Source organism: Ambystoma mexicanum, chromosome 7p, assembly GCF_040938575.1.
Source record: "Ambystoma mexicanum isolate Mex_15411 chromosome 7p, UKY_AmexF1_1, whole genome shotgun sequence".
NCBI lineage: Eukaryota > Metazoa > Chordata > Amphibia > Caudata > Ambystomatidae > Ambystoma > Ambystoma mexicanum.
In genome coordinates this window covers 950,236,810-950,258,798 of record NC_090939.1, presented here as the reverse complement: position 1 = coordinate 950,258,798, position 21,989 = coordinate 950,236,810, and the positions used below count along the sequence as shown (strand labels likewise).

The window sequence follows — 21,989 nt, the reverse complement described above, 5'->3', positions numbered from 1 at the left end:
CTGCATGTTTTGTTTTCCCTTTGGAGGACGGTGATGCCAGTGTTATCTAGGGAGAGGTCACTTCCAGCCAGGGAAGATGCACCTGGTTTCAGGGGAATTTAGCATCTAATTACCACACCCGTGGCTTTGCATTCCTTAGTACTGTGAAGGAAGGAGAATGATTGCTGCAGCCACTGCCATAGTACAAACATTTGCAAACTTGCCTGTTCTCAAACGTTTCAGTGAAGAAGGCACTTTTGGCACACACCAGTGTTTTTATTGCATCTAAAATGGGGCTGCCATGGTTATGATAGCTGGGCTCTCATAGTATGGGTATTTTTAAACAGTGTAAGCAGCACCAGCCCTTTTCTATATTTTTTCACAGAAGGAATGCCATTTCTCTCTGCATGGCCAACGTTCTTTAATGATATACTACACATTAAAGGAATATAATACATGATTTGCAGACATAACTCCAATTTTTAAAATAACTGTACAGATGGTTACCAAAATGCAATATAACAATAAATTCTACAGTGCTAAAAATGACAAACTTTTTTTGATTGTGACAAAATGACAGTTTAATATTTTTCCACACAATTGAATATTTGCATGAAACGATCAGATTTAATACTGGCTGATAGAAAGATCAAATGAAAAAAGTTGCTGACATTCTACAGCGTTTATTGGCTCTCTGCTCGCTTATTGTACATAGTTATCATGAAACACTTGTGCACAGGCCCGTTATAAATGCCATATCATATCATCTTTCAAACCGTTATTTCAAACATGTTCCATTTGGGACACATCAATGTTGTGAACTTGCTGCAATATATTGTTCACAATTAATCTTTGCAAACCTTACTGAAAGCTAAAATATATATATATGTATATATATTTATCTTTATTTAATTTTAATCAACATATCAACACATTGGCAGTGAGAATCACAAAACAGACAATTTCAAGCAAAATCTCAAATATACAAATATTAATAATCCCATCAAAAACCAACATATTCCAAAAATCCCACCCCCTGTCCGAAATTGATACTACACTCCACAAACTACAACCACAAACAAACAAAAACATTACAACATCAACCCCCCATCCCAACCCCACAATATTCCAATCCAAATTCTCTACACCTTAGCCAAATAAATCATTAAAAGAATCCCAACTCTCACAATATTCAGTCTGCTGATGGAACCGATAAGCACAAGATTTGACCAGAGCTTTCAGGTTTCCCAGCTCCATGTGTGTGCAAACCATCCAGTTCTGTCTTTTTTTAAACTTATAGCAGTTTTATGACACTGAACTGAGAAACTCATTGGTGTGCATTTTAACCCACCTTCGCCCTATATACCTTTCAGTAAATAAAATGCTAGACAATAAATTATATAAATGTCTAAATGTCAGCTGCACAGAGAATATTGACTCTGCTATTCACCTGCTATTCTAAAGTTATTGATAAGGAAACTGGGGTACTGTGAAATATACAAAAATAAATGGCAGAGTTTGCACAGTATTTCCAAGTCGGAAATTGTGTATTTAACGTATGACCTTTGGTTCCATGGCCATGTTGTAGAAACTGAAGAGGAAGGAGGCGAGGAGGTGCAACCTTCGAGACACCTTTTACTCTCCCTCCCCATTGCCCTATTGGCGCTTTGAAACAGAATTAATTTGCTGTATTTTTCTTCCAAAGAAGCAGGTGAGTGCAGTCTTCCTGGTTGCTCCATTTTGCCCATTGTATTGCGAAAAAAAGGGATTCTACGCCTGTGTGTCTGCATCCCCTTGATCCCCGGCATCCCTTCCTGGTTTCCCTCTCCCTCCCGCCTGCCGCCCCGCCCACCGCCTCTGATTGGCAGAAAACACCTATTGCTTCCGGTTTAGCAATCCGTTTGCAGCCACCTGCTTCTTTTTCCTTCCAAATGTTTTATTATGAAAAAATATTGTATTGTGAAAAAAGTGATTCTAGGCCAGTGTGCCTGCATCAACTCGATCCCCGGCGTCTGTTCCTGGTTTCCCTCTCCCTCCCGCCTCCCGACCCGCCCACCGCCTCTGGTTAGCAGAAAACACCTGTTGCTTCTGGTCTAGCGATCCGCTTGCAGCCACCTGCTTCTTTTTCCTTCCAAAGATGCAGGTGAGTGCAGCCTTCCTTGTTGCTCCATTTTGCCCATTGTATTGTGAAAAAGTGATTCTAGGCCCATGTGCCTACATCACCTCGATCCCTGGCGTCCCTTCCTGGTTTCCCTCGACCTCCTGCCTCCCAACACACACACCAGCTAATTGAGCTTTTTGTGTCTCCTGCACCTTCACGCTTCCCATTCTGCCTACTGCAGCTCCGTCAGCCATTTGGATCCAAGAGGGTTTCCCCATTCCCTTTGGAGTTCTATGTAAAGCAAGCTTAGAAATGCAGTTTCTTCATATGCATTTCCTTGCCCTATACTAAATATGTTTTGTATGCCATCTACAATGAAATGTACATATTCTTCATCTGCAAAGAGCATTTTTTAGCCTATTGCTAGCTATCCCAATACAAACTGTGCTTGGGTACACTCTGCATTGCCAGCCATCACAATACAGACTGTTTGGGTACACTATGCTTGCTCCCTTCGCACAACTGACTACTGTACTGTACTTGGGTACACTGTGCATTGCCCACCCCTCACATTACTGACTACTACACAGTGCTTGTATATACTCTGTATTGCCCCCCTCATCTCATAATACAGACTATGCTTGTGTACACTGTGCATTGCCCACCCCTTGCAATACTGACTACTGTACTGTGCTATAGTACACTGTTTTTCCCTCCTTCTCATAATACAGACTGTTCTTGGTACACTGCGCATTGCCCACTCTTTTCAATACTGACTACTGTACTGTATTTGGGTACACCCTGTATTGCCCTCATCATTCTCATAATACAGACTGTGCTTGCCTTTATTATGCTTTGCTCCCCTCACAGTACTGCCTATTGTACTGTGCTTGGGTACACTGTGCATTGCCCACCCCTCACAATACTGACTAATGTACTGTATTTGGGTACACTCCGTATTACCCTCTCCTCCTCACAATACATATTGTGCTTGGACACATTTTACATGACCTAGTGAGGAAGCAGACATACATTGGGTATGCTCCCTATAGGGAGTGAGGAAGAGGCTGGATATTGGCAGCCTCCCGATGTGCCTGTGAAGGTTCCTGGAATTCTCTGCAGCATATTACAAAGTTGTGTTCATTGACCTTTTACACAAAGCCAGTTTCCTTATACTTTGAATGATGTATTCAAATGTATTCATAGAGATCAGAAAGCTCCTACACTCTTTCGAATCCCAATGTCAAGGTTTTTTTCAATGCCTCTCAAAGTAAAATTCTTTGAACATGGTAAACATGAGCTCCCCACAATCGATGTAGTGAGAGAACAGACTAAGATAACCTTGATCCACCCATCAACCTATGATATGGCATATCAGAAAGTCTCCATGTAGACACAGCCGTGTTTCGGCCATTCTTTCCAGGTACCGAACAAGACTATTCTGTCCCACTTAGTAGTCTAAGGCCTTGATCAGGACAAACATCATTAGAAATAGCCACTGCCCCACCACTCTCCTCTTGCGGTATCTATGTAAACAGGTTCTTCAATAACCCTGAAACAATATTAACATGTATCAGGGTGGCCTTTTTCAACTTTTAGCAGAACTTTTTTACCACACCCACTGCATAACATATGAAAAATAACAACACTCACAATATTTTCCTATAACTTAATTAGCCATGCTTTCCTTTTCTTTAGTACTTCCACGGGGTACTGTATCCCTTCCTCTAGTACCATCTCTCTATATCCAATCCCATCTACAGAAAGATATCATACATTTTTGAGATGGCTATATGCTAAATGTAGTCCATCTAGTACACACTAAGCCCCCTATTCTGAATTTGGCCCAGTGTAGGTGCTAACAGCACGATTCACTGCACCAAAACCAGACGCCCAGGCTCCACTAGTATTCTCAAGTGGGCCTGGGCTTCCTCGTAGAGCACGACAGTGCACTATGTGGATTGGGTCTGTCTTTAGTTGTAACGGGCGCAATCCAATCTCGGCAGCATTTTTGTAAAATAACGACACATTTGTTATTTTACAAAAATGCTGCCGAGAACACAGGTGTGTATGAACAAGTTCCTATACACAATGTGAGCAGATTCAACATTGCAGGTTGTTGAAGCTGCTTACTTTTGTCTATAGGAAAGTGTTCATATACACCCGTGTGGTGTACATGAACACTGTAATTTACACCAAAGCAAGCAGTTTCAACGTTACAGCATGCAACGTTGAAGCTGCTCGCTTTGGTGTAAATGAAAGTGTTCATATACAACTGTGTGGTGTATATGAATACTTTCATTTACACCAAAGTAAGCAGCTTCCTCCAGTCTAACGCCACCAAAAGGGTACCGTATATATTTGCGCTATATATATATATGAAAATAGTATCTTGTTTGTAAATCAAAAGGTGCTTTCCTTGATAGGAATGCATGCAATTATGCTACAGTATTCAGTAGGGATCAGACCGATATTGAAGTCTCCACAGAGATGGTGTGCTGTGATATTTAAGTCCCCACATGGATGGTTTGTGATGATACTGAATTACGTACTGTATGAATTGGGATTATAATGAGAGTAGTCACAACATTATGTGTAATTCTAATGAAGTACCTCCAAGTGTCTTGTGTCATGATATTGAAATCTGCACACTGATAGTGCATGGTGATACAGAGGCCAATGCAGTGATGGTGTGTGAGGATATTTAAGTTGCAGGTGTTTGACGGGGATAGTTTGTGATAATATGGATTATATTTACAGTGAAGTCTGTATGGGCTTGGTGTGGTGGTGTTTGAAGACTTTGTGAATGTTCATTACAATATATCTAGGAGGTTCTTTAACATATTAAATTCAAATTTTTGGGGATTTAAATGGGGATCTGGTAGAAACAGAATATCATTGGGCACGCTTCAGAGACCCTATGAAGCTGGCGGGATCAGAATACCTAATTTCTAACTGTACTAGCTCACTGGGAAGCTGCAGTTCGTGGCGGGGTGGCTGGCGGATGACACAGTGCTTTTGCAGCCCTCTGTTGGGCAATATTACCTGAAAGAGGTGATTTGGGTACACGAGACATGGCTCACTCGGGCACCCTACCTTCTGACACTGACAAGAAACTGTGGCATAGTATCTGGCGACTCTTGGGGGTCACAGAGCCATACTACCTGCACATCCCTCTGGTCACTGCACTACCAAGTAGTATGCAGGGCATCAGTAAGTACTCGGAGACCAATGGGGTGGCCACAATTGAAGACTTACTCCAGGAGGGGACGCTGACTGAGATTGCCATACTCGTTGAACGGTTCACTATGTCAAGTCAAGTCGAACAAGTTTATTCGGATGCAAAAAGATCCATCAAACACAAAAAGAACATTACATACATCCAGGCAAATTTCAAGATGCATAAACTATTCCTTAAAAACACATGCAAAAGACCATGACAAACATACCTTAAAACGGGGGACAGTAGAGTTAAAATGATAAAAGTTTCAACGCCACTAGTGCATGGATTAGGTTGCTTTAAACAGAATTCCTCCTCAGTACCCCCTTGCATTAAGGGCCACCAACTCCCTGGAGCCTCATCAGCCCCTTTCTAAAGTACAGTGCTCTCCTTAGAAAGGAGAGCATGGCCCATGCCATAAAAACAGAGTCGGCACTCAGGAGGAATGCAAGTGCCACTTTGTACTGGTGGGTCTCAGTCTTCTTTAGTGCCGGTATCAGGGTAGCTCTACGTATCCCTGCATAACCGGAGCAGAAAAACAATACATGAGCCAGATCTTCGCTGATGTCCACACACCGGACAGCTAGCAGAGTCCGGAAACCCTTTCCAATTTGCTGTATTCCCGTGCAGAAGGAGACAGTCAAATCTCACCCTGGTTATTAACCAGCAAGCTTTTTTGTAGGGACTCCTGGTTAAATAAGGTTGGATCACAGAAGGCCTGCTAATCATGGAGTGGAATTAGTCAGAATTATTGCCGTACTCTAAAAGAATTATTTTCCTTCCAATGGCTTCTCCCAACACAGATTTGTACCTAATCCCCTCAATACAGCTGGCGGGAACAGAGCACTAAGGTTGGCCTCTCCAAGTGCCCTAGCAATGTATCCAAGCCATGGAATTCTTTGCCACCCCACCATGCGCAGCACAGACCAGATGATGAAATGACAGAGGGAGGCAAATTCATTTGACCACAACCGGACCCAAAATAAGGTTGGGGACTGCGCCCATTGGTCCTCCAAGAACTCTAATCCCAATTCTCTACGGATTGAAATACAAGCCGCTGAGTTCATAAACCCCAACATGAATAATGATAAATGTGTTCTCCTTAATTTGGATGTAGTCAGCCCTCTGAAAACACCAAAGAGGGGCACCATACATTGTAACAGCCAAAGTTTGGAAAACATAAATCTGGAGATCACTTCCAGGGGCTGACCCCTGCACCTTGACATAAAGCGGAAAATGCCCCCTATTTGCTGGCTCATTTTGGCCGATTGTTTGGCCATGTGAGCCTTACCCGTTAGTGCTTCCGAGAAAGTTAATCCCAGGTAGTCAAAAACCTTAACCCTGGGGATAACTTACCCAGCACAGAGCATCGGTCTCATTGCCGCTGGCTGCTTTCTGCCCACGCACGCCATCACTGCCGATTTTTTGGTGTTCATTTTTAGCCCCAATTCACCCATAAAGGTTCAATATGCATTGATCAGGGACTGTAGGACTCTCGGGGTTCGGGCTAACAGTACTGTGTCGTCTGCATAGGTTAGGACTGGGAAAGCCTGACCCCCCAGGACCAGAAAATCAGTCAGAATACTAGCCAGATCCATTGAATGGCCATTAATGTAAAGACAGAAACAAATAGGGTCCAATACACATCCCTGCCGCACACCACACCCGATCTTGAAGCAGGCCGTACAGTGTCCCCTGGATCACTGCGCACACATGCCTCATTGTCCGTCTCTGTGTCCACCAGCACCCTTAGAATGTCCCCCGGGCAGCCCAAAGACCCGAGCACGGCCCATAGCTCTGCCCTATCCTCCTTATCAAAGGCTGTGCTCAGGTCCATGAATGCTAGATAAACTGCCTCCCCCCTACAAAAAACCGAGTTGGCTACTAACAGATATAGATTGACGCTCTGCTCAATCGTGCCAACTCCAGGGCGAAACCCAAACTGGATGTCTGAAAGGACTGATTGTTCAGCTACCCATGATTCAATACATGCCAACAGGATTCTTCCAAATATTTTAAAGGATGAATCTAACAAAGATATTGGTATGTAGGCACTGGGGCTAGCCTGGTCCCCCTTTTTAAAGATTGGGAAGATGCTAGCCCTTTTCCACGAGTGTGGGTATTTTACAGATTGCATACAAGCATTGAACACTACCGTTAAGAGTGGGGCCCACATGTCCACGGGGTCCTGCAACAGATCTGAAGGGATCATATCCGGGCCAGGGGCCCGATTATGGGCTTGAAGGTTGATAGCCTTTTTAACCTCCTGCACTTCAAATTTTAGACAAGTCACAGCCAAATCTACACATCCCTCAGCATTCACAGCCCCAGATAGACTCCCAAAATGTTCCAGCCAGGCTCCTTCCCCAACGTGTGTCCCACTACCAACACTCGAACAACCACTAACCGGATCACCCTTCACTTATTCCCAGAAAGCCTTCTGGTCCCTTCTATTGGCAGCATCCAAGAATCCCTCCCAAGCCGCTCCTTCCACTTCCTGTTTTCTTCTCCTTAACTCTAACTTATAGAGGGATCTGGCCTGGGAAATAGCGCTTCTGCTTGAAGTTGGGTTCTTAAGTATCAGCAGCAGGGCTCTCTTCGCCCCTTTACAGGCCTCATCAAACCACCCCTTCTGTGGTGCTCTCCCCTTAGCCTTGACTGCTATCGTACATTTTTTAGTTAGGGCAGCCACCAATTCCACAAAATTGTCAACAATTACCCTTGGTGGTAAGTTATCCCCCAATAGATCCACCAAGAGGGACTCATTATCCGTAATTGATTTGTAATGCAGCTCCTCCTCTAGAATAGTCCCCCATTTTATTCTTCTAGCGTCAATGGCCACGCCATTCATAGGGCAACGTGCAGTAACCATGGAGACCCCCACCCCTAGCAGGCCCTTAAGTGACAAGCAAATGGGGTGGTAATCACTATGTACATCCGGGATCACCTAAAAGCTTACTGTATGTTCTCACAAGCTCGCAGAAATACAAAAATAATCTATTGTTGAGGAGCCCAGATGGTGGTTAAAGGTCACCTCACCTGGAATGTCCGGGGCTAGGCGACCATTGGCAGTGCGTAAACCCCATTCCATCAGCCATGAACTCAATTGTAGGCCCTTAGAGCAGACTCTCTCGTCCCTCATGCAAGGGGCCGGGATATTCACAGACAGATCCTCCATGGGGTCTAAAGCATCATTAACCCCTCCCATTCCCATTTTAAGGTTAAAGCCGCCATCCCAAATATACCATACATTTTTATGACTTCCTTTGGACACTAAGAGCCACACTATACGGTAGGCGGTAAGGGATTACCGGCACCGGTAAGGGCACCGGTGCAGTAATCACTACGAGGTCCCTCAGCTGGTCCCGTCCTTAACGTGTGGTCAGACCACACGTTAAGGACCGGACCCGCTGAGGGACTTCAGAGATAATAATGGTACCGCTAATAGCGGTACCGTTATTAGCTCCTTCCCAATTCCCATTGAGCCCTATGGGGGCTCAAATGGGGAATGGTAATTTGCATGGGGACTTACCGGGTCCTCCTGGGTCGGAATGACCGGGTAAATCCCCATACCACCTACCCGGACCCAGAAGTCGGTAAGGGGGTGGCCATGGCGCTACCGTGCAATGAGGCCCTAAGTCTTCTATGAACTTCTTAATTTTTGCTAGTCTGTCCACCTCCGAAATGTGTGGACTGTTATAGAAGTTAATAATGCCAAGCGATTCCCCCCTCACTGTGAGTAGGAAAACCACCTGCAGAAAATCCATATTGGTGATAATTACCTGAACCCTACAAGCTAGTGAGCATTTTATCAGAATGCACAGACCCCCAAAACATCTACCCCTCTGTTTTTTTTGGCCGGAATTCAAAAGGAGATATAACCATCTAAATAGGCGATATCCACCATCCATTGTCCTTCACAGCCGGCATGGTATCACAAGCAGACACTGACACACGAGAGATATGTTTTCAAAACCTTTATTTAATATTTGTGGGGTTGGAGATCTCCTAAGAAAACACTGTCCTAGTCAGTCTCTTAGTCACAATAAAAATGACCTAATGACCTATACTATGGGGACTTATACTACGAATGCCTGCCTTTACTCTTGTAGAATAACTGTGAAAAGGGATATGTACATGTAAAAAGGAAAATTAGTGTTCAAAGTAATGGTCAAAATAGCTGAGCAAATTCGCTTACCCGCGTTTGGGGCAAGGTGGCACACTCTGGCTCTGGTTGAAAGGATGCAGTTCACAATGTGGACCAGGGCCTACTTGGCCTTCATGTTAACATTCTTTCTTCTACAGTTCAACAAGTTTGGTTTCCTTCTGATTTCACAGTTCAACAAAGTTCCTTTACTTTCCAATATCTAAATTCAAATCAACATTACGATTCCTTTTAGCTCTCCCTTCATTGAGCTCGGACCCCACAATCACAATGCTTTTATCACAACATTTTTGTCTCCCCTCCGCCGGGCTCAAGTCTCTCTTTTCTATTTGGTTACTGTGGAAGACTTTTGAATGTGCAAGGATTTTTCAAACACATCAGCATGAAGGCTTCGACTTTCACTCAATTGTCCCTTTTTCACTCCGGTTTATGTAGTTTTGAGCACAAGAAAAGTTCCAATCAATCCAATTCAAACATGTTTCCCTTTGTCTGGATAAAACCCTTTTAATTCAGAGTTACAAACTTCACTTCATGTATCGCTTGTTTCTTTGTCTTACTTTGCCGCTTCAAGACATTTCGCAGAGACTTTCAATTGGGCAATCTCCCTTTGCCGGACCACTCTGTTACTCTGTATCTCTTGCAGTACACTTTAACAAATGCAGGTTTTCTCTCGCACCTTATCGACATACTCCAATCTTCATGCACTGGACACACTGTTCCCATCACGATTCTTTCTCAACACAGACCGGTCTTTCAAAGCTTTCATCTACTCACTGGCTGTGTTGATTTTGTTTGCTTCACAGCTTTTAATCTCGGATTGAGGTTGCTAACACAAGTGCTGCTTTGCCTCCCCAACTCTGCCGTTCACCTGGGAGGGTGGCTGTGGTCTTTGAAGCATAAAAAACCCTTTGTCCTTTCCTTCCAGGGGCCTTTCAGGTGCAAGTCTCAAGGTTCTTTAGAAGGTACGATCTGTCATTAGGATAGCCAAGTTTTCTTTACTGAGTCAGCCCCTCTGCCTGTAGTTCGTTTCCACCTAGCTCGCAGTTGCCCTGGAAGTACTGCTCCTTCTCATGCCTCACCTTGCTCAGAGTGTCTCTCTTTGCTCCACCTTTTAACCGTGTGGGGAGTGTTAATAAGCCTCAGGTGTATACAATCACGGTCAAGTGCCTGACATTGCTTGACAGTATTAGTGGGACATGTCCAATGCAATGTATAGGCATATTTGCTCTTAGCTCTCCTCTACCTCGGCTCAGTGTTCATGTAGGAAATGGGGCGGAGTTGGGTGTAGGGGGAAGGCATGGTATCAAGATAAGACAGACACAAGTGATCACAGTTCAAGGGTGTTTATTAAACAGTACAAATGGGTGAGATAAACTCCTAATCTAAACCTAAATCTAAGATGGGAGCAAGCTACGACCATCAAATAATAATATTACTGACCTGGTGGTGTCTTAATCAAAGAAAAATGGCGTATACTAAAAAAAAATATATATATATTCTCAATCCTTACTGCTGTGCTACAAACGAGTGTGGGATAGTGTTCATAAGAAAAGAAGAATTGTTCTCAAAATGATAAGTCAGGATGGTATAGCTGGAGTCTACCTTCCCCATGTTTTTAGCACTGGAGAAGGCGCGACTCTTCAGCACAGAACACTGCTGGGCTTCTCCAGCATGAGCTTAAAGTTTGTTTCCAAATTATTAGAGCCTTCTGTGGCCAAGTCTCTTTCACACAAAGTCTATTGCCTCAGAGGACCTGATGAGCCATAAACAACAAAAACAAAAGTTATTTTAGTAAATCTTCACGTTGGGCGATTACTCTTCACCTTTCGATCCCCCTCAACCGTGCTTCGATCCCTCTTTGTGTTAGCCTCTCTCCCTCGGGTTCACTACGGCCTTTCATTCAAACATAACATTCAAGAATCTCAATGTCTTTTTAAACAGGCATTCACTGTGGACATCCCTCAGCCGAGTTCACTCTTGTCAACACAATGTTCATGGGGTAGCACAGTTTACCCCAATTTTCAAGCATCCCTCAGCCAGGTTCACGTTTGCCAATATAACAGTTCACTTTGCTTTATCACAATGCAGGATTCACTTCCCTCAGTTTTCTCCTGGAATCCCTCCTCCGTCGGGTTCACATACCCATTCGAACACAATTCTATTAACACAATTCACTTGCCTTCTCCACGTGTCAATGACTTTCGAGTGTAAAAGGAGTTTTGCTTAACCCTTGTATGACCAGCTTGACACCTCACGCCAGCCTTTCCCAAGGCCTCTTGGTATTTGTAGTTTCAACACAAAAAGGTCCCAGCCAGAGTCCTTCGAATGGGTGCCCACATAGCGCCGGACCACTCTGTATCTGGACCTTTACTGGGTTTTCTCTAAAGTTTATAAACACAAGTTCTTTGTTCACACAGTGTTGCTCCTTTGGCCCCGCACAGTTTGGTTTATTATTACTTTTCACCGACTCACTGGCTTCTCTGAACTTGCTTCAGTTTCCGATTTCGGGACTCAAGGACAGCACCACGGTAGCCTGTGCTGCTCCCCGCTTTCGTTATCAATTTGGGAGGGTCTTGTGTGCCATTGACACCTGTCACCACACTCCAGCTGGACTTCATAGTCTTATGATTGTCCTTTCTGAGGATTTGCGGGGCTGGGTTGAAAAGGACAAGGGCAAGTCCTTCCTCGTCCTTTCAGGTCTCGCTGCCTTTCTTCTCCGTTTCAACTGCCAGCCGGGAATAGCTGCTTCCTCGTGCATTCTTCCTTGCTCCAAAGTATGTTCTTGTGCTCTGTCTTTGTGTGTAATTAGTGGAAATTGCCTGACTCTGCCTGACCATTGTGTTGGGACATGTCAGGTGAACGGCTCTGGTTTTAGTCTGTTGTTTGTCACGGTGTAAGAAAGTGTTTGTGTTGTAAAGAGGGGTAGAGCTAAATATCCTACAGAGTAGGATGGGGAAAAGGTATAAAGGAAGGCATACCGTGTCTCACCCTTTGGGTGTCCCACTTCCACTCTCTGAACATCCTTCATCGAGGTGATTCTCCCCCAATGGTCCACCCCCAGGAACTGGATTCAATAGCGATGGACATGTCCTGGTCACCTGGATGACAGATCGCTGGGGTCTAGAGGGTGAGACACCTTCAGGTTTCTCACATGGGAGGTGGGCATATGATTGGGTAGTGGTAAAGGAAAAAGTGCGATACTGCTTCTCACCGTCAGATGTCTCACCCCCACTCCCTGAGGACCCCTCACCCAGGTGATCCTCCTGCACCCCCAGGGTCTGGATCCAAAGGTGATGGCCGGGATGTGGCCACCTGAGCAAGAGACCCGCAGGGTTTAGAAAGTGAGACACCCTTTGGTTTCTCACAATGAAAAGACACAGAAAAGCAGTTCATCCCAGTTTCAAGGGTTGAAATGCTAGTGTGAATGCAGCGGTTTAACTCGCGGTTGTCACACTTCTAAAGAAAAATTATGACAGGGTAAGAAATTACCCTACCATGATTATTACCTCCAGCTGCACCTGTTTCAAATGGCGCAGGGGGAACGCCTTTGTTTCAGGGCATTTAAAAGCACATCCTGTTTGTAAATTCAGAAAGGGGTACAAAAAGAGCATCTGAATGAGCACATTTAAGATCTGTTCATTCAAATGCCCTTTGTGAATTGGGCTGCTTCTTTATTCAGTGTATGTGAGGAGGTGTGTTGTTACATTAACATTTCAAAATGTTTTGTAGCGTAAACAATGTTGAAGTCTGATGAAAAATAGATTGTGATGATACAGAAGGTGTAGGATTATACTGAAAGAATCCTTGCAACATTGAAAAATATATTGAGAATATATTGAAATGTCTCATCTTGCTTGTGTGGGATGATACTAAATTCAACAGAAGGCTAATGCTAGTTTATATTCAAGCTGCCACCGGCATGGTGTGGGATGGTATGAAGTACCCGGAGGGATAGTGTGTGATTATTTTGAAGTCCCCACAGTAGTGGTGTGTCATCAAATTGAGATCCCCGCCTCACAGGAATAATGTATGATTACACTGAAGTCCCCAGAGGGATGGTGTGTGAACGTTCTCACAGAGATAGTGAGTGTAACAATGATGTCTCTGCAGTGTAAATTGTTGGGGACTTTTAAGTCCATAACAGGACAGTGGGCCTCATTACGATTTGGGTGGTAAGTGATAAAATTGTCAGTAACTGAGTTACCGCCAATTTTACTACTATGCCAAATTATGAGTTTCGGCTTTCAGTGGAGGTTTTATCTCCAGCAAAACCCTGGAGCAAAATCTTCCCACTCAACGCCAAAAAATCAGCAGATTTGGCAGAATTCTGATACGGTAATTCCACAAAGAAAGCCCCATTACATCCAATAAATGGGGAATTACACCACCACCACCACTTGTAATCAAGATGAAATTCTTCCTGATCAAATAACAGTAATTCATTTTCCACTAATTTATCGTGGAATTACTGCCTAACTCGTATTGTGACTCAGTGTGTAATCACATCTACTACTTCACATTGAAGCTCTTTGATAGAATTGAAATTCCCCAAGGGAACGGCATATGGCAGTGTTCAACTGGTCGACCCCTCCTATGCTGACATCCTACATTTTACTCTCATAATAGGAGTGACTCTGGAGAAAAGGTGTGACTATTCTCTTGCAGGTAATTGACTTTGCTGTCCTGGTTGACTTATAGCCTAATATTTTGAAACAGTAAAAGTGAGGTATCCAGTTATGAAACTGTCATAATGTAACATTTTTAAAGGCTTTTGAGCAATATTAATTCTTGAGTCTGAACCATTAAAGAGGTTGAAAGAAAGCCGAGGCCGATTGATGAGCATGTGTAAGTGGGAGGCAGTAAATCCAAGGGGGCACATTACCATAGACATGGCACAGACCTATGGAATAGCAGTAGTTACTGGGGAGAGGCATGATATGTGGACAGAGCATGAAGGCTTGGATAACAACGTCTGGTTCTTCATGTTTTTGCAACACTAATGAGCTGAGACAACTAGTTATCCTCACTTTCTTGCCAGTGTAATAGTGTTGTGCAAATTAATTATACCCAAGACCTATGCTGTTACAGGTTCATGATAGTCTATATTCAGCCTGCTGCAGGCTTGGCATGGGCTGGCATGAAGTGCCTTGAGGGATAGTGTGTGATGATATATGGAAGTCACCACAGGAATGGTGTGTGAGTAAATTAAAATCCCAACAGGGATGTTATGTGCAGGAGGACTGAGCAAGGAGGGTCACTGGTGACCGGTATGACTCTTAGGGCACCAAGCTGCTAGTCCCGTAGAGCAGGAGGGTAGCTTGGCAGGGGAGAGGTAGTGAGAAAGAAGAGGAGAAAAGGAAGGCCTTGAGAAGCTTCTGGAATTTAAGGAGGTCTGGTGCAAGTCTGAGAGGGGCTATGCAAGCCATTTCAGAGGGAGACCCGTGCAGAGGAGAGAGATCTACCCCCCACTCTCTGCTTGGAGAAGCGTCTGACACGCACAGCGTTAGAAGTAGATGAGCAAAGGACTCTAGAAGGCAGGTATTTAGGCCACTGGAGGTTGTGTGTGAGAGAGGGAGTGATTTTTACATTGTCTTCCCATGAGCCCTCGATCTGGTACCACCTGCTTGTCAGAAATTCCTGCAAGGCCTTCATGTGTAACCTGCAGTGCAGAATTCGAGGGATGCAGGATGACATGGTGCCCAATATTCCCATGCACCTGCAGATTGAGATCCATTTTCCTGGTTTCAAGGTTGCGACTAATGCCTTCAGCGCTTGGATTCTTTCATTGCATGGTCTGACTTACGCCTCTGCTGTGATGAACTGTGCCCCCAAAAACACTAATGTTTTGGAAGGCTGTGTGAAGGATTTTTTTGTAATTTATTCCAAATCCCAATTGTTGAAGGAGAAGCTATGTCATGGAGATCGGCTGTTTTGCCTTGATGTCTTTTTGCGCTTGAACCAGCCAATTGTCCAAATATGGGTAGGCATGGTGGCCTTCCTGTCGAAGGCATGCTATTATGGGTGCGTGGCACTTGGTGAATGTACAGGGTGTGGACTTGAGTCTGAAAGGCAGCATTTGGAACTGATAGTGTTTGTCCCCTACAAGAAACCTTAGGTATTTTCAGTGTTTACGATTGGATCATTGTACATTACCAGGACCTTGTAGAGCCCGAGTCTTCTCTCCGCCTCTGCTGGTTCACTGCTGTTGCTGCGTCAGCCTCACGATACCTCTCCTCCATCTTTTAAGCTATGCCGCTCTCCTGCTCGGTCTTCTGCCCAGGTTCACTCCTACAGAACACTTGGAGTACTCCCACAGCAGTTCATCAGTGGCCTCTTGCCGCCAGACTTTTGAAGTGCCTGGTTCTCTTTGCGCTGGTTCGCTTTCACCCCTGCTGCCAGACTTGGTGGGGTTTCACATGGCTGCACTTGACACAGCTGCGCTGGGCACAGCTGAGATTGACACATTTGATCGTCCTTTTACTTTTTATACCTTGTATCCAGTTCCTCCATGCGGATTGTAAAAGTCCTTTGTCTCTGTTGACAGCTTAATCCTCATGCCTCCTCAGGGCCACCTCGTACCAGTACTAGCACAGTCAATGACCTTCTTGTCTCATGTGCTCTTCCTCGTCCTAGTACTTTTGGCTTAGCTTTATCTCCGGTGTTGCAACAATACATACGTTTACTTTTGATAAAATGGTTCTGAACAGTGGGGAGGGCTAGGGAATGTTGGGGAGTGACAACATTCAGTGGGCTGTCCCTCAGGAAATCGACCTTGTCCACAGAGAGGGAGTCCTTCCCCATGATGTCCATCCGCATTAATCCACCACTAGGGCCACCATTGGGCAGTGATTGTACCTCTCTAGCCTCATGAAAAAGGGCTCCACTTGGGGAAAAGTGATGGCTCCTTGTGAATCATCACAGTTGGCAAGTCAAAGAGCCACATATTGTATGATATCCTGAAGGTCAGATGTTCCTCTATTGTGTCTAATTCCTTTGAAAGTCAGTTCCAGAGTTTTGTTGAGATGTTTGAGTAGGCTGATCCACCATATTTCATTTTAGCATATTGTATGGGTTCAGGACTTATGTCACTGCTGGATTTCAGAGTTCTTTGAATTTGGTTCCTTGGCAATGAATTTCTCTGTGGACAAAGCAGAATGTTTTGAAGTAAGTCCTTTTTAGTTTTGGCTATTCGGTGGTGCTAAAGCCGGTGTGATACGCTCTCGCTTTCCATTTCTGAGGAGTAGTCTTGCTGCTGCGTTCTGTATCGATTGCAGTTTTTCGTTGAGGTAGTCCAGCATTCCTACGAAGACGCTGTTGGTGTAGTCTATTCTTGAGTAGAAAAGAGAGATGATGGTGCGTGTTCTGTGTCAGAAGGTGAGAAAGGGTAGTATAATTTGAGTGTGCACAATTGGAAGAAGCAGGGCGTTGATTTGGGGTTCTAGTGTTAGGTCCATGAATATTTAAAGACTTTTTACTATTCTGGATGCTTCAGGTCAGTTTGCCATTTTGGTAGACATGGTATGTGCTGTTAAATGGAGTGGTGTTTGTCCATGATCATAATTTCTGTTTTGTCCGGGTTGTGTTTAAGGCTGTTGCTGCTCATACATCTGTTGATTTGTGAGAGGCAGTTGGTCAGGGTTTGGTCTGTCTCTACACTGTTCTTGATTTTGTCATTATTTGTGTGTTGTCTTCATAGCTGTAGCAAGTGAGGCCACTTCCTTTGATTAATTTCATGAGTGGGATCATATAAATGTTGAAGAGTATTCATTACTGTGAATAAAAGGAATGAGGCTGGGCACAAGGTTGCATGGGTTCCCACTAGTATTTTCATGCAAAGGGGTGAAATCGACTAGTCCTGGATTGGGTCCGCCCTAAACAAGAGGGGCAAGACTGACTGCCTTTGACATCCCCAGTCCTGATAATCAATTGAACCTGATCTCTTGGAACTCAAGGGGAAATCATCATTTATTTATGAACGTAGACTTGGGGAATTATTTGATGGAGTTCAGCATTATTCGTATAGAAGAATCCTGGCTCGTAAATGATCCTGGGTTTGATGGATATAAAGTATTTTCTCAATGTGCCACGATGTATAAGGGAGGACGCACCTCAGGGGGCCTCTTGACTGTTATTAAATCTAGCCTCCTGGACTCGCTGTTCCAAAAAATTGATCATTCAACAGGGGCCATGGGGTTGGTGATTCCTTTAAATTGTTCAAGGTAAAAAGCTGGCCGATGCTTGATTTTAAATATATATTGGCACGAGGGAATAGCCCCCTGCCCAATTTCTTAGCCAGGTTGGATACCTAGGCCCTGGAGTGGCTTGAGGTGGAAAGGAAAACATCCATAAAAATAGCAGGCAATTTAAATTCTGCCTGTCTGGACCCTGGCATTGAAGAGGGCAAGGACGGATTGTTTGTGAAACGTCCTCCCTCCAAGAAAATAGCCCAGGCCATAGCCTGAAATCATTTAATGGAATCTTGAGGTCTGACTATGTTAAATGGACAAGTTAATGGCAATGCCCCCCCCCCCCAACCCACTTGGAAACATTGTGTCTTAAACTCCATTGTTGATTACGTATTTGTGAATCGTGTTCTATTTGAATGCTGTCAGGGTTTTAAAGTTGTAGATTCTATTTGAGTGAACATAATATGCTGACGCTTGATTTTATGATTTTTTTTTTATACAAACAGGGAAAATATGTCAGGCGGGCCATTCAGAGTGAATATGACTGAAACCAGGGTGTATATGTCAAATTATGCTATGAATGTTTGTAACAATACTCTCTTCTGCCATTGGCTTACAACTTCCCTGGAATGGAAAATGTCCACCTTCAACAAAATGTCCTTCCATGAATATGTAAGGGAGAATATAGATAAGGTAGTGATCAGTAGAAGCCTTGCCCAGACGAAACAAGCAACAGGTACGCATATGCATTGCTTAGATCCTCCCTTGGTAAAAAGAAGGAAATCTTTAAGATCCCTTATCCAGAGAACAAAGAAAAGGGGGACCAGCTTGTTTTCCAAGGTAGAAGCAAGGCTGGACTGGGAACCAAAAGTGGCCCTGGAAAAACTTTTCAAAGTTGCCCTATGTTTTGCCGAAAGGAGCAAGCACAGCACGTAAGCCCAACCTTTCTATGGAGGTTACATTCAAACAGAAAAATTACTATATTTCTTATACAGGGCTTAACACAGAAACCAAGGCGTTTCAAAGCGATACAGGGGAGAAGAAGAATGAGAGGTGAGGAGAAGTTAGATGCACGAAGATGGAATTGTGCTGGAATATTGCGGGTAGCACTGCTGTACAAGCACTGGCCCTCTGTGATATAGGCATCATCATGGCCCGCCCCTCAGAGGTCCGATCCATTTGCAGTGTCCTACCTTCCACAATCCAGCTGCTCCAGATGGAGGGGTGTGTATGCATTATATTGTACACACAGCACAGCCCTCCCCACCCACACCAACTGGTGTGCAGGCAGCCTGTCCCCAAGACAGCTTCCTGAAAACAAAGTCCTCCTCACAGACAGTGAAACACATTTTATCCATTATGTGACTAACAACCCCTTTTAAAGGACAGGAGTTGCCATTGAAGCCTTATTGTGAATGCAGATGTAATACAAGTAGCCTGATATCCCCTGCAGTCTTGGTACCTGCCTTCACTGTTGTGTGCGATGTGGCACACCTTCAAAAGTTGCCTCATTAGTACTCTGTATTCACATCAAGAAAGTTCACTGTTGACAGTGCGCCACATGCGGGGAGTTAATTTGTGTTTGGGGGGTGGGGGGCAGTAAGAGAGTTAACAGAGGCAAAGTCAATGCCGATGTCTGCTTGAATAATGCACACCATTATCCCAATTCAAGCTCTGCTCAGACAGCTTCTAACATATTTTAACATTGATTACTCAGGAGGATCTGGCATTTCACCAGCTCCCCACCCTAGTATGCGTGGGGATGATAGTTGTCTCGCGCTACCCGCACTCCGAGAAGTTCACCCCATTACTGCTACAGCTGATACAGCAACCCCTGGAGATGCAGTGACCGTGAGTCTCACCTAATCTCCTTAAGTCCATATCGCCCTCTTCCTCTTTCCTTCTATTTGACGAATCCTTTTCCTTTTTCAGTGATTTTTATCCTTCTTTCATTCCCTCCTTGCTGAAGAGGGCCTCAACTGTCAAGCTGGTACTGCGTGTATGACCACCAGGCACACATTGGGCCTCATTACAAGTTTGGCGGTAGCCTCGCAGTAAATCCGGCTGGCTGCCGCCAAACTTGGGAATTTTTCCAGCACCCGCGAATGAGCAATTACCGGGTCATTATGGCCCCGCCGGACCCAGTAATTGCCCATTTGCGTGCACTGGAATGAAATGCTCCACATAACCATTGAGCCCAATAGGGCTCAATAGGAATGGGAAGATTGGATGCACCGGCACCATTCGTGAATGGTGCCGGTGCATGTGACATGCTCTGCTCGCGGGTGCCGGTATGCCCGCCAGGTCAGAGCTGGCGGGCAGGAAGGCACCCTTGAGCAGAACTCGTAGTTTGCTGGTCCGGTAACAACAGTACCGCAAGCTTACCAGTACCGTTGTTACCGGACCGGCAAACTTGTAATGAGCCCCATTGCAGTTACATTCAAACCCGTGCAATGCCCATGTGCTTACAAAAGCTTGGTGCTGCTACTCTTAATGAAAAAAAGAGATATGAGTGAGAGAGAGAGAGAGAGAGAGAGAGAGAGAGAGAGAGAGAGAGAGAGAGAGAGAGAGAGAGAGAGAGAGAGAGAGAGAGAGAGAGAGAGAGCGCGCGTGCGCGTGTGTACGTACGTACAACCAGGCTGCAGGCCTGCATGCAGTCTGTGTTGGAATTGTACGAAAGAGCATTAGGCCACTACTATTCAATGTGCATTTGTGTGTGTAGTCTAGCTTCCCTCACCTGCACAGTGCACACACTACCTATCGATGAGGAATGCCACTGCCAAAGTGCACAGTTCTTGTCGCACACAGGTGAACAAAGGGAAGGGCCCCCAGGAACTGGCCAACAAAAAGGTGGGAGACAGAGAGGCCACTGGATCAGCAGAGATTGGTCCCTGCATCACAAGGGACACCACCTGCAACACTGGGACAGAGACTGGGCCAAGAGCAGTAGCTGGCAGAGGCCACCCAGTGCCAACTTGCTCAGCCACAAAGTCAGACGGGGAGCAGGGAGAGAAGCCCCTCTCCAATGCAGGCACATAAGCAGAAGGTGCAAAAGGCCAGCACTCAGATCCAGCCCGGCTGCCTCGCCTTGTTGGCCTGCTCTAGATTTCTCTAGTCTTTACGCACGTGTTAGGCTGTCCCCAAAAGAGCAACAACAGGACTTCTCCAGCTGCTCGCAGGTGAAGCTGGATGTTTAGGAATGACCATTTTGCACGTGGAGTAGAAAAGTGAAGTGAAAGGAGTCGAAACACCAAGAGATTCAGTCACTACAAAATCTTGCCAGCGTCCGACGTGTGCAAAGCTTTTGTATACTAAAAACACGGGCTGGAATCAACCTAGCACTCTGTGTGTAACATGATCAGTTCATGGTATACAAAGCCTCTTCCTCACTATATCCGAGTTCAGGGTGTACAGTCCCTGAATAATTATAATAACAGGGTCCAGAAACTTAAAGATCAATCTAAAATGTGCATGCACTGCAGTGACTGTAGGCAGTGCACTCGCAGGGATCGTCTGCGGTAAGGAGGGCAGTCACAGAGAGTTCAAATCAAAAGTTCCTCATATATCGTTGTTCAATCACAATCACAACACAGTAATGACAGTAGAATACTGTGTATCTGCTTACCTTTGACATCACAAGCCATAGCCGAAGGCCTCACCGCTGCTGCCCTGGCAGTGGTACCACACACCAAACAGTTGACTTTGCCTGTACTTAACTGCCCGGCCGCTGCGCTGCAGCCTGCCCTACACCTGACCTGCGCAATGTGTGTGCAGAGCACGTGCGGTTTCGTTTCCCCGATGCCCAGTCCTTCATGCGCAGGCATGCAGCCCAGCTGCCAATACCCTGCCTTGCTGGGAAGAAAAGAGAAATGTGCAACTCCAGCGTCAGCGTGCCTTTGGTGGTGGCAGCCGGCAGGCAGCCAATTCAATGCAAACCACCCAACAGAATCACACAACGCACGCTTTGTATCCTTCCGCGCCAAAGAGGCCCTTATCCTCAGAGGCCTGCCAGGGGATGTCCTGGTGTCCCAGTGGGGCAGTCCAGCCCTCGGTAGAAGAAATAAGAGTTGCCAAACACGGTTATAAAAATTGGCTTATTAGCCATCATTCTATAATGTTACACAATGATAGGGAACCAATGTTAAAATGATTGAATCAGATGAATTCCTCTGGCTTTTGGCAAGTTGTGAATTCTCAAGCCTCTCTGCAGTTGAATCCTATCCCAGAAATAAAATGGGACAATTTATAAAAAGAAAAAGGGGTTGTATCCCACCAAAGCAGGAGGTAAAGTGGTCACATAGATAAACTCAGACCTTGTATGTTATGACCTGGTGATAG

At 45.0% G+C, this 21,989-nt stretch overlaps 1 protein-coding gene across 4 annotated transcripts in view; it reads right to left on the bottom strand.

The window, feature by feature from the left end:
- PDK3 (pyruvate dehydrogenase kinase 3) overlaps positions 1–21,989 on the bottom strand; it is a 1,369,253-nt gene that overhangs the window by 767,364 nt on the left and 579,900 nt on the right. The gene's annotated exons all lie outside the window — the stretch shown is intronic.